The sequence below is a fragment of the Zonotrichia leucophrys genome, chromosome 4, assembly GCF_028769735.1.
Source record: "Zonotrichia leucophrys gambelii isolate GWCS_2022_RI chromosome 4, RI_Zleu_2.0, whole genome shotgun sequence".
In the NCBI taxonomy this organism is placed as follows: domain Eukaryota; kingdom Metazoa; phylum Chordata; class Aves; order Passeriformes; family Passerellidae; genus Zonotrichia; species Zonotrichia leucophrys.
The window spans coordinates 56,761,440-56,771,966 of record NC_088173.1 but is presented as its reverse complement, the minus strand read 5'-3'; the positions used below and the strand labels follow the sequence as shown (position 1 = coordinate 56,771,966).

At 39.5% G+C, this 10,527-nt stretch overlaps 1 long non-coding RNA gene across 2 annotated transcripts; it reads left to right on the top strand.

Annotated features, from left to right (window-relative positions):
* The first annotated feature begins 1,887 nt into the window (after positions 1 to 1,887).
* Positions 1,888 to 8,518, top strand: LOC135447474 (uncharacterized). Of its 2 annotated transcripts, XR_010440152.1 has the most exons (4): positions 1,888 to 2,072; positions 2,179 to 2,303; positions 2,676 to 2,792; positions 6,978 to 8,387. It is a non-coding gene; the product is annotated as an uncharacterized LOC135447474 (long non-coding RNA). The 2 variants fall into 2 exon arrangements; XR_010440153.1 differs by lacking the exon at positions 2,179 to 2,303 and having other exon boundaries at positions 1,888 to 2,120; positions 6,978 to 8,518.
* The last annotated feature ends 2,009 nt before the right edge of the window (positions 8,519 to 10,527 follow it).

Genomic DNA, 10,527 nt, shown 5'->3' with positions numbered 1-10,527 from the left:
ATAAATTGAATGGTCAGGAATAGCACCTACATAAACAGGATGTGGCAACTGGAGTGAGCATATTAAACTATACTCATTAAATGATCAGATTTGCAGTGGGACAAGAGTATTTATATTTTTAAAAATGATTTATGGCTGTCAGAACCCTGGGAAAAGGTTATGGTTCATGAAGGAGTTGGACAGGCAGAAATTTGACCATTCTCATAGTTGGAAATCTAGAAATGCGTGGATCCTTTGGAAGGCTCTGGATGCTGCAAAACAGGTCCTATATTGGCACAGTAATGCAACACTTGCAACATCTACATGCCTTTTGTTAAGGAGGACAATGGAAATGTGAGGAGTTTGGGTACTTGAGTCCATGCATCTTGGGAATGTTTATAAAAGCATTAACAAATAAATTAATTAATTAAGGATGGCTGTGCTTTAAGGATGTCTTGCAACTTCTGGCTGCCTTGGAAATCACCCAGTCAAAATCATCAGGATTTTTTCAAATACCTAGTCATTGGATATTTTGCAAAAGCCGTCTAAATAACTTTGGAAAATGAACAGTCTTGGATAACTCAGAAAAGGTGCCTGAATATTTCCAATATTTTACTACATATAATTCATTGTAGACTAACAGCATTAATGTCAAATCCAGCTAGTTGCACAATAATTGAGGAGTCATAAAATGTTTCTGGGAATCACCATGTAATTACCATTGTCTCCAGTGGTGGTACAGGAAAATAATATGCAATATTTCAAGATATTTAATTAAGAAGTGTCAGTGAGTTACCTTGAAGATAACTTCTATCACCCCTGTATGACAGGGTTGTGTATGACTGGATGATGGATGAGTCCCCTCAGTATGAAAGACAGATGAACTGAGGAACATCAACATGATATGCAGAAGTCATTATGATGAAGTGTATATAATTGTTGTTTACTCTTTAAAGGTGACCTACAAATACAATGCTTTATGGTTATTTTTCTTGTCTTCTTTATAATGCAATAAAAATTTCTACAAAGTTCTCCAATAGAAACTGTACATCTTTCTTTCCTTGGAAATTCTTTTCCACTTTGTTTTTTCCCCAAAGACCTCTGACCCAAGAAGGAAGTAACAGGTTTATGGTATCAGATATGAAAGCAAAAAAATATGTTTGTATGAGGGTAATTTCTTATGTGGTCTGCTTTGGATGTGAGAGCTGTTATGAATTCATGTGTGGTTCACTAGTAATATCAGCAGCAAAACCCATCATCCCTGTCTTGGGAATTGTAGAAAAAAGCTTGTAGCCTTCAGGATGATAATGTAATATGAGATCAGGGGAAAGCAGAAAAGAGAATTTAAAGAAAGATGGGTCTCCTAGTGGTTATTCCTGTCAAAGGAATTAAGAACTACCACTTTCTATTTATGCTATTTAGCATAAACAATGGGCTTTGTGTTCCCTGCTCAAGTCACTGCTCTCTTACCCTCTGTGGACTGCATTACCTTACATTTTGACTAACTGCAGCTTTTCCTGCTGTCACCACACAGCTGACTTGATCTCAGCCTTTAGTTTGGGAATCCTTGCCTTTGACTCTTGCTTACTAGCCCATTTTTCTTCTACTCTATCAGTGCCCTTCTCTGTGGACCCTAAGGTGATAATTACATTAGCTGTACTTCATCACAAGCTTGTTAGGGCCTGACAGTTGATTTTGGCTGACTATAATCAGCCTTGTCCCCACTTGTCATTGTCCCTTTGTGCAGTGGTTGAACATGACTCTTTCTGCATTAGCAAGCAGTGTGCTCCATTAGGAGAGGATCTGCTGAGTGAAATCACCTGCACTGACCTCTGTGATACGTGTGGTTTGGGGACTTGGTGCTGCCCACAGCCTGGTCCTGTAGGCTGAGTGCTCATTAATGCCTGCAGCACACCTTTGGGTTTGTTTTCATCTGAAAGAGGCTGGTTTGTGTGCTCTGAGATGGGGGTCTTGTGGAAGTCACAGCATGTAAAGGAGAAATGGTTGGGAGATTTAAAAATGCATTTCTGACCATCAGTGCTGATGGAGGTGCCTTTGCTGCTTGCTGATATACCTGCTTCAGCTGCTCTAAAGTGAGACTGGATTCCTGGGGCTTCCCTGTGTTCTGGGTTAAAAGGAAGGTGAAAATATTTTTGTGGTTTTTCTACAAGTAAATATTTTCTTCCTGTGCTCATTTAGCAGAGGACAAAGGCTCTTTATTCTCAGTGTGGGCATCTTGACAAAGTGTAATCTGGATTTATTCCCATGGAAGTTGCTCATTGGTATATCCAGCTCAAAACTAGATCATCTCAAAACTAGAACAGGTGAATCTTGTCCCTTCTACCTCTTCAAGATGGCTGGGGCCTTTTTATTTCCTTAGTCATAAATTTGGACATGAAAAGGAGAATAATTGCATGCATCTACTCTTTCTCTCTCTCCTTTTTCCATGTCAAAGTACTTGATCTGTATTGAAGTCCATGAGCCTCTCATCTTGAACTGTGCATATAATTAATAAAATTATTATAATAATAAAATTAATAATAAAAATTATTTAATTAGATTCTTTCAGTGAGTATAAATTTAAAATAGGCTACTGGAGTTTGTTGAAAGATCCTACACATGAAGTAAGAATATGTGTGGCTGAGACATCGGATGAGTAAAATTGTGATTGACGAAATTCTCCATTTATTTGACAGGAATATTTATTTGAAGCAAGATTGAAAGCAAGGGCAGAGGCCTAATTTTTGTATTTGTGGCAACCACCAATGCTGGAAGAAGTGCAGGAAGGATCAGAGCTGAGAAGAATGGTTGTGGTGGGTTTTGCATTCATTGGTCATGGGTCATGTGGTGAGAGTAAATTTGGGTCCATTCTGATTCTTTCACTGAAAAACCACTCATGAGAGGTTTTTGTTAACACAGCATTTGGTTCAATGGGGCTTTGGTTCATATCAGAGATCCCACAAAGGTGCTCAGAGCACAGTGCTGCTGGGAGGGAAGCTCTCACAAGTGCTGTATTTGCTCATTTTTCTGTGATTCTGAATGTGACCTTGTGTAAAACACATGCAAGCTGACTTTGAGTAAACTATTGTTACATGAAAATGTGGCATCACTATTCTAAACTCTTTATCTCTTTCTTTCCTATGTTTTTTTTTCCTTTTCTTATTTGCAGGTCTTTTGTGGAATATCCATTATTTAATTTATTTCATTCTGCATTTTTCCCCCCAAATGTTTCTTAAATAAAGCTCTTTTCTTTTTTTCTGCATTGTAGGTCAAGGCTAGAAGCAACAATGATGCTTCTCTTTTTTTCTAACACAAACATACACTTGTGAAGACTCATAAAGAACTTTAATACCAGTAAGCACAAGTAAAGCTTGTTGACTGTGCAGGAGACATATTTGCAGACAGAGTGAAAGCATAAACAATGTGTGATCATTGTTCCAAATCAAAAGAAGGTCAGCACTATGTGAAAAGTTTATAGGCAACACACATGACAAAAGTACCTTGAGATGTTAGAAGTTAACAGCCAGATCTTCAGCTATTAAAAAATGCTGTTAACACCACTGATATTGCTGGATTTATAGCAATCCATACCAGACTGTCCTGGCCTTCTGATTTTTATTCTGCATTTTACACATAATTTTTGTCATCAATCTCCATTTATGTCAATGACAAATGCATATTTCACACAGTCACAAGTAGACAAAGAGGTGCATTCATTGTTACAACTGATAAATTAGTGTCTTTGTTCAAACAACTTGCATTTACATTCACTGTTAGAGAAGGAAAAGCTTCTTAAAAATTTATAAGCTGACTATGCAGGTTAGCTTAAATGTGCAGTCATACAGTGTTGACTCAGAGTTAAATTTAGGAGTGCTTTGCAAAACTAGTGGAAAGTAGAGCATTTGTTCAACATCACAGACTTGCAAATGGTTGAGCTAAATATATGGTGAGCATTCAGTCACAGGTCAGGCTCAAACAGTGTGCTCAGAGTGCTCTCCGTGCATTGGTTGGTCTAATTTTGGAGATAATTTTGTGTTTTATTCAAAACTAGACAGGGCTGTGAGGAAAACAGGGACCTATGGGATACAGAAAAGGAACATGGACCTATGGGATACAGAAAAGGTCTGATACATAAAGCAAACTTAATGCTCTGCTTCTCTTTGTGTGCCTTATACAGCCATTTCTGGAAAGAGTACTCAGCTAGCTGGGGTTAAGTTCTCTCTGAGCTGCCTGTGAGACACCTCCCACAGTTACAGTGGGCATCCCCAGCCCATCTGACAGCAAAAGGATTTTAGTTATCAATTATTTGTTCAGAGGACTCCCAAAGTTCTTAGCAAACTGGGGCCTGGGCTTTCAAACCCAGACATGTATTGTCTGAGTAAATGTGTAATTCATGTGTGTAAATGCACAGAGTGCTCACATAAATCAGTTGCTCTCATCTACGGGTGACCAGACAGCTGCCTAAATGGCCATGTTCCCATACAAATACCTTATTTAGAGACAAGAATTAGGCCTCCATGATATATGGATGTCATTGTATGCCGTTAAACTGATTAATGGGAAAATGATTTTTCACCCTTTATTTGTTTCACATTCTCCCATCTCCCTCTAACCTGTCCCAGGACATAAAACACTCTGAAATGACCATCTAGTCTTTCAGATTATAAATTCCTCCTGGTAGGAGGATTTGCTTTATGTGTTTTCTCCTGAGAGCCCGGTGTACTCTCCTGTGCCAGGGAAGTGCTTGAGTGCACGTCTATAATTCTCAGCAAGAGCAGTGCCCAGGGGCCATGAAATCACCTGCCAGCCCATCACCTGTCTGCAGAGGTGCTGCAGCCAGCCTGCAGAACAGCACTGCTGCTGGAGGTGTCCTGAGCAGCTTGGTCCGCAGAGGCTGAGCAGAGGCTGTGCTGGTACATGCTGAGCTTGTGCTTACAACAAAGACAATATTTGAAGACTCTTCCTCACCCTTTGTAAAGGGTCCTTCTGTCACAATGCACTGTTGGGGTAGAGGCTCATGCATTCTTGTTAACTGATTTCAGCTAGCAATAACATTTAGTCATATCTAACCAATCTTTTTAAACATGACCAACTAATGCCTGTCCACTTAGCACATCAAGTGGCTTGAAAGGCATTGAAGACTGAGATGAGTCCAGATTCAGATGTTACTTGAAAATGAGTGATCAGTACTGCCTGGGCACAGGACCTTTCTGATATGTCATGAAAATGGCTGCAGAGTCCTTTTTGAATTTGTTATTTAGCAAATGACTTGCTGACATCTGAATCTGCACAATTTGTAATGAATAATTTAAACCATAGGGAGCAGAAAGTGTGACTGAATTAAAAGACAAAAAAAAAAAGCTTGAAAATGCTTTCATGATACTTTTTCTTGCTTAAAACTTGAAGATCAAACAAGAAAACATTGTAGTTTAGGATCACTTCACACTGTACAAGGAACCAGCAGAGTTGCAGTGTTGAGCTCATTGGGTTTATTCACTTTAAATGGCATCTCTTTGTAGTCAGTCAGGACAAAGCTGTAGACATTAACAACAAAACATTAAACATTTATTTTGTGTGATTTTACTTGTATTCAGAAGATCATTCTGTAAGCAATTTATGTTACCAGATAGACTTTATTCCAACATTGTGTATGAATTACCTGTTGCTCACCTCTTAATCCTGCTTTTCTGTTTCCTTTTCAGCCAGTCTGAGAGGTGCAGAGATTCAAAGAGTCCAGAGCAATGTTGGAATACAATGCTGGAGTATTTTCTGAAGTTTATATTGTATGTCACTGCTCTGAGGTTAAGTTAGGAAAGTTCAAGATTTCTGCAGTAACCTTTGTTGTGAAGAGAAGGATTGTCAGACTTGGGGTTTAGGTTGCCAGTTAATGGGCAGTGGGAGGCAAAGGAAGAACAGTGTCTCTCTCCTCTCTGAAGCACCACATCCTGGTGGTAGCAGGTGGCTGGATGCTGGGATCAAAGAAATCATGCTCTCTTTAGCTGTGATAAATTGCTACACTCCTAGCTGACTTCCATGTTTATGATCATGGGTGAATTTGATATATTTCAATAGAAAAAAGTCCAGGAAAGTGTATTTTTCTGTAGAGTGATGAAGACAATTATAATCCTGGCTAAAACACATGTGCTCAAGGTTGCAAACACAGTGAGCAAGTGCAGTGACTGCTGGGCTAGATGTGGCTGCCATTGCTCTGAGCAGTGAGATGTTTACTGATGTTGTGAGTGAGTGAGGTTTGTGCAGCCCATCCCTTCATGAGGCAAGAGGTTACTCTCAACCAGGTGGAGAGAGCTTCTCTTGTGCCTTGTGGTAAAGGAGAAGCAGCTGGGAACACTAACCACAAAACAGGGTTTTTTTGTTATCTGGCCATTTGCAGATATCCAGCTTTTTAAAAGTAACATATAGGTGGCTTGCAGGTCAATTTTTATGGCTTGCTTTGATATATGATGGGGGACACTGCATTGGCTGAATGTTTACTCCCATATTTTCTTGGGCCACTAGGTATCTAGCAGATTAATTGTGAAAAAAATGTGTATTTAATCCCCCCACAAAAGCCATTCAGTCAAAAATACCTCTAGATTTTTGAGTACAGAATTTGAAACATGAAGTAACCAGAGTCCATATTCCACATGTGGATGTAGGAAGTAGGCAGGAGGCATTTCTTGAGAATGTTCAGAGAGAGCTCATGTAGGCAAATGGCCATGACTCAGCTAGTACTGAATGAAACAGCTTCCAAAGAGCCTCCAGAAACAGAGGGTAAACAGACCTAAGCCATAGGTGAAAATGTGTGTAAACAGCATTTATTTCACTCCACCTCTGCTAACCCAGGACCAGCAAAGACAATGACTGAGGGTGCATGTGCAGCAATAAAATTTCCTATTTCTTGACTTGGCATTCTGCAACAGCATTTCAGTCTTTTTTTCTTTTGTTCCCAGAGAATTTATTGTCTGAAAAATTCTCTGTGTAACTATGATTTCTTCTAGAGGATCATCAGGAAGACCTGTAAGCTGTTTCCTGACAGGAGATTGAGAGAGAAGAGAAAATGAGCTGTTAACAAGAATGCTGCCTGCTGTCTGAATTGCCCTAATTCATGAAGGGACATAAAGCTCAGACAAAAGATTTATGGTGCCTTAACCCTGGGAATGACTCAGTTGTTTAACAGCATGTTTGTGCTCACACAAGCATGGGATCTGGGCTGAAGCAGAGCATCCACTGGAGCACTGCCATGGATGGACAGGGGCTCTTCAGGAAGGACCATCCAGGGGGATGGAGGGAGTTCTGTCTGAGGGCAGCAAGGATGCACAGAGCTCTGCCCTGGCAGGGATGATGGGACAGCTGAGAACTTGCCAGTTCAGATCAGCAGGAGTAATAATGTGGGTGTTTTGAGCAGGGTGCCTGCTACTGCCAGCCTGCCCAGGAAGAGCAGATGAGCCCTTCTGCAGACAGCTGGGAGAAGTCTCCTATCTGCAAGCCCTGGTCCTCACAGGGGCCTCCAGCCACCCGGACACCTGCTGGAAACAGCACAGCACAGCACAAGGGGTCTGGGACGTTCCTGCACCACAGGGATGGTGAATTCCTGACATGGGCGCTGGAAGAGCCAACAAAGTGAGACACGCTGACAGACCTTATACTCACCAACATGAAGGTTGTGGGCAGGCTTGGCTTCAGCGACCATGAGCTGTGGAATTCAGGGTCCTGAGAGGTGGGAGAAGAGCCAAGATTAGTATCACATATTAGTATCTCAACCTCAGAACAGCTTTTGTCTTTTTCAAAATCCTATTTGGAAGAATCCCATGGGACGTGGCCCGGAACAGATGAGCAGCCCCTGAAGGCTGGCTGATTTTCAAGATCACCTCTTCCAAGCTTGTGAATGGTCCAGCCTGACAAGCAGGAAAGCAAGCAAAAGTGGTGGAAGGGCTTAATGGATAAACAAGAACAGCAAAGAAGCTTTATCCCCACTGAAGGAGTGGGGCAGAGAACAACTAAGCAAACTGTGCATGCACAAATCCTTGGGTCTGAAGGAATTTGAAGGAATCTCCCTATAGATAGAAGATTCTGTGCTCTGAGCAGCCCTTTCACCTTTTGTGACATGTGAATTTAGTTTTTTCCTTCTGAAAAGAAAAATCCACTGAAAGCTGATTTACTTTTCTCAGTATAACCCCTTCTCTAACCTTGCAAACACATTTCATAGCTGCAAGGTGATAATAAAACTGTTCAGAGCTGAGCTTAAAACAAATACAAATCTGGGCAAGAAATATAAATAATAATTGTAAACAATTGAATACATCAAGTAATCTAAAGCCAAAGTAAATAGTTTATGAAATGTACATAGTTAACTACTATCTAATAAACCTATTAGCAAGAATAAACCACAAACAGTAAAAAAGGACAATAAATGAGTATCTCCTCAATAATAATTTGACTGGCCCTACATTGCAACATTTCTTAGGGCCACACTGATGTATTCATAAAATAAACATTATAATTACAAAATATGATTATTTAAAAGACTCCTGAAACTGTATTATTTGTCACGTTTGGGGGATTTTTCTTTGTGTCAGGATCTGTTAATTAACTGTGGTGTTATATTTATATAAGAGGTATCAATTTATCCAAGCTGCTGTTCCATTTCAAAAAATCTCAGAATAAGATTCTTCACCTATTCAGTTGAAAGCTCACTGTCCCACAGAGCCATTCTTTAATCACTTCAATGCATGCCTCCATAGAGAGCAGAAAGTGTTCTTGACTTTATTGAGATACATTTCTTCTCCCAAACTGAAAACTAATCCAGATTCAGACTCAAAAGATCATCTTGCTCAGTTCTAAAAAGTTTTCTTTTAATTTTTTTGTTTCTAATGTTAATAAGCCTTGAAAGTTTGAGTATTGTTGCTGGTGTATACTTTGATCAGTGGATTTGAAAAGGAGATCTTTAGCCATAGCCCTTATTTTCATTACATTCAGACAGCACTGAATACAACAGAGACCAAACTCATTTGGAGGCTTTTAGTGTCAAAAGGAATACATAACAATTATAGAAATAATATTAATAAGAACACAAGTTTTAGTGAGACAATTTGTTTTTAATTTCTGCCCCTTACTTGCTCTGTGATTTTTGGCCTGAGGTTCTCTGTAAGGACTGAACAGCATTTTTAAGAATTAGTGTGTCCTCCTGCAAAACATGTTTCTAAGTTGGGTTGGGTGATACAAATGCCCTCTCCCCAGCTGCAGATACATCTTTCCAGTGACTTTTGCTTTTGATGTACCAATAAGACAGTTTTTCCCATATGGCTGAGCAGATCTGTGAGCAGCACAATAAAGGAGAGAAGCAGATGAAGGTGCAGCAGGCTGGCCATAATCCTGTCTTCCTCTTCTAACCCCTATTAGATGGTTTTGAATTTATTCAACACAGCTTTACTCCTGGATCTGCTGCAACAGTCTAGTAAAAATTAAAAAAAAAAACTTGGAAAAAAAAAAAAGGAAAATAAAAAACTTGTAAATACAAATCTTCATGCCACTCTTTTTCTTCACCCAGCAGCATGCTTCAAAATGTGGAGAAGCCTGGTTAGGAAGTGATCAGCCACTGGAAAGCAGCACTGGTGACTGCTTTCTTAAACTGAGGACAACAAAATGCAGAACAAGGCTGCTTTTAGCATAGCCTACCTGTTTCTGGCTTTGTAGGATAGAGAGCTCCCCAAGAGATGCAGGAGCTGCAGGAGCTGTAGCAGCTTGGAAGTTCAGTGGCAATTATTCAAGCTAAAGATGTTCTCACTGTTTTACTGGCTTGGCTCTTAATTTGTTTCCAAAACCTACAGATGTATATTATATCTTGAGAAACCAGCAATTGGTTTGAGTTCTGGTTTTGTTTTCTTACAGACTGCAAAGAGCAATATTTTAATAGAGTTCTGTTTTACATTAAAATTTCATTAAAATACATTTTTTCTGTCCTTCTGGTGCACTGCTTCTGATCACCAACATCCAAAAACTCACTCTACCCAAATGAAGGATTGATCTGATTCACATTTTCAGGAAAAGACATAATGAGTGATTGGCTGTGGCTTAAAAAATTGGATAAGCAGGTTCCAAAATGAGCAGTATTTATGGCTGGTTTATAAGCACTTAAAAAATAGGACAGAAGTACCAATACAGCCTTAACTACCAAAAAGACTTTATGGTATCCCCCTTTAAATTATAATGTCTTGAATTTAATGCATTTTAATGTTCCTAATTTTGAATTAGGAAGGAAAAGGAACTCATGACATTTGCACTGTGTGACTCTGCTACATGGAAACTCACAGCATCTCATAATGGCTTAGATGGCAATAATAAATAAACAAAACGGGCCTTAAGCTATTTTTTTGTCATTTGTATGCACAAAGATGTCACCAAAGTCTCTTGTTTTCTCTCTGTAATGGTAACAGAGTCCTTGTTAAAACTATGGTTCTTATAAAAGTCAGTTACCATTACCTTTCTAATAGTTTTTATCATATGGTTTTACTTCTGAATCCCCAGCATCTCTTGTGTTGGCTGTTGAGA